Raw genomic sequence first — 3,232 nt, forward strand, 5'->3', positions numbered from 1 at the left:
ACTTGAATCTTGATTCTAACTTTTAATTATAACATTAGTATTCTCTCCAAATTATATGTAATAAATATTTGAAAAAAATAAATAAAAATATAAATTAAAAAGATAAGCGGTGAAAATTTAAAACTAAATAAAAAATAAAAAAATATGTATATAATAATATTATTTTTTATTTGAATTATATTATTTTATTAATTTTGTTTTCTGTAGAATAGAAAGGTATAAAAAATAGAGAATGAGAAAAAAAGAGAAAAAGATAAAGATGAAGAATAAGAGTGAGAGTTTGTTAATTTTAGAAGAAAAATTTTATTTTAATTATAATAAAAAAATATCGGATGATATATTTTGATTTGTCAAATTACTAATATAAAATATAAATTATATATAGAGTGAAAATGGTAGAGAGAAATAGAAAAATAGAGAGAGGTAGATGTGAGAATTTAGGAAGGGAGTTTATTAATTTTAGAGGAAAATATTTTCTCTCAATTTTAATAAGAGAGTGTCATGTGACACATTTGGTTATTAAATTATATAGTAATATATGATACATAATATAGGTATATTTTAATTTCAATTTTAATATTTTAATTTTAATGCAATTAAAGAATATCATGTTGTACATTTTGATTGTCAAATTCATAATTAGTCATTGATAATGAATAATGATATATAAAAGAGATAGAGTGGTTGAAGGAATGAGAGAGATAGAGAAAGGAAGATGGAGGAGGGGAGACTTTTTAATTTTGGAGGAAAATATTTGATTTCAATTACAATGAAAGAGTGACATGTGGCACATTTTGGTTGTAAAATTAGTAAGGAGGAGAGAATAATTCTTTAATTTTGGAGGAAAAGATTTGATTTCAATTATAATGAAAGAGTGACATGTAGTACATTTTGGTTGCAAAATTAATAGGGAGGAGAAAATCTACTTAATATATTAAAACTGAATTTTTTCCCAACTAATTAAAGTGAGGTATTAATTCCTTGTGAATTCATTTTTCCTCCAAAATGAAAGCACTATTCTCTCTTCTAAATTTATTTTAGAAAAATATCTTTATTATAATTATATTACAATTAGCATTTAATGAATAATACATTATTATACTAATTTAGAAAAATATCTTTATTATAATTATATTACAATTAGCATTTAATGAATAATACATTATTATACTAATTTAGAAAAATATCTTTATTATAATTATATTACAATTAGCATTTAATGAATAATACATTATTATACTAATTTAGAAAAATATCTTTATTATAATTATATTACAATTAGCATTTAATGAATAATACATTATTATACTAATTTAGAAAAATATCTTTATTATAATTATATAAAATCAATATTTAATACATTATTAAACTAATTATTAATCAAAAATATTTTTAATCGTTTTAATTATATTGATACAATTTTAATTAATTCTCATTTATTATGCAATAATTTTATTAGTGGCAAGTTGTTATGTTAATGGTGGCCTATTTATAATAATAATAATAATAGATAATTGTCAAACATTGTTTACCTATATTCAATTAGTTAACAAATTTAATTTTAGTTGTTATATTTTATTTTCTACATAATTATGTTAATTGTCAATAATTTTTTTATAATTATACATCAAATCAGCATTTAATATATAATTATGTTAATTGTCAATAATTTTAATTTTCAATCATTGTAATATAATTTTAAATTAACCGTAACTTTCGACAAGTTGATATTGATTTCTGCCTTGAAAAATTAAAACAAAAATTTATGATTTTAATCATAATAAAAATGTATATAATATGATAATGACTTATTCAATCACGGTAAATATATGATGTATAAAGTAAATAATAAAAAATTAACTTAATAATAACTAATTTATATAATTATTGTTGTTCTAATAAATGCTATATATAATTTTTTTGTGAGCCTAAATTTGAGAACCAACTCAATTTTTTTTAATTTATTACTTCTTTGACTACTTCATAGAATAAGAAATTAAGAATGTATTCTTCGTTTTTCATCGAAGTTGATCCTTTAAGGTACAATTTATAATTTTTTATAGTATTTTTATATACTCATTCTATTATATTATTCTTTTAATAATTTAATGATTGTTCTTACTCCAACTTATTCTTTTCGTCTAATGTTCCAGTGCGATTGTCTTTTGCCGCAATAATTTACAATGCACCACATCCATCAAATACCATCTAAGTTGTATTCACTTATTTGGATTCTAATTATATGGATGCAAGTGTCCAGTGAATGGGCAGTAAACTCTTTATTTTACCAAAGGATGGTTGGATCTACTCACATATTATGACCAACCTAATGAAATATGGGTAAAGTTAGTTTTTTAGGGAGGAGTTCGATTTTTTATTGAGGAATTATTTTCTCGGAGCTTTGTAGGCCAAGTTCAAGTTTCATCCCCTCCATGCTTTCTACGTCTGCTCGGAAATCTTCAAATTGGAGCACATAATGAGATTGAATTTCCTTAATTTAAGTTCAGTTTTGGTAAATTCGTGTCAAACTTGCAGATGCAATTTCAACAATTGGTAATATATTCAAATTTTCTTATTTTTAGCTTTTTGTAATTAAAATAATTTTATAACATATTGTGTTTTTTTTTTAAATTACCAGCATTTTTTTTGTATCAATGCAATGTAATTAAGGGAAATAAACGTCTTTTTAGATTCTCGGTGTGGCAATTCTATACTTTGTCGCATTGCATGGATAGCGGATGATGAAACTTATTTAACAAGGGGATGGTCTGATTTGCATGAATTCTAAATGTTCGAACTTATGATATTTTAGTTGATTTTTATTACGAGAATGACTCTAATCTATATGTGTCTAAGGACAAGAATAGATTAAATATATTTAAGTAATTTAGTTCTAATATTGGTATTTGATTAAATTAGTTTTAGATTAATTTAAATTTAAATTGTTATCTCAATTTATATATTACGACTCTTCTTCTTTAATATGTTATTTTTAAATTTTTGAATATGAAATTTCTTTCTTTTTTTGGTTTTTAAGTTATTTTTATTTGCTCTCATTATAACTAAGGAAAAAAAATAGTTAAGTTAAAAAAACTGCAAATAATAAATATTATTTTTTATATGACAATTATTTTAATCAATTATGTAAAATTATTGTAAATAAATAATAAAATAATTAATAATTGGGCCCGAATAAATTAACAATAATCTTTATTAAAAGTTTTATACGTCT

Source organism: Arachis ipaensis, chromosome B10 (assembly GCF_000816755.2).
Source record: "Arachis ipaensis cultivar K30076 chromosome B10, Araip1.1, whole genome shotgun sequence".
In the NCBI taxonomy this organism is placed as follows: Eukaryota; Viridiplantae; Streptophyta; class Magnoliopsida; order Fabales; family Fabaceae; genus Arachis; species Arachis ipaensis.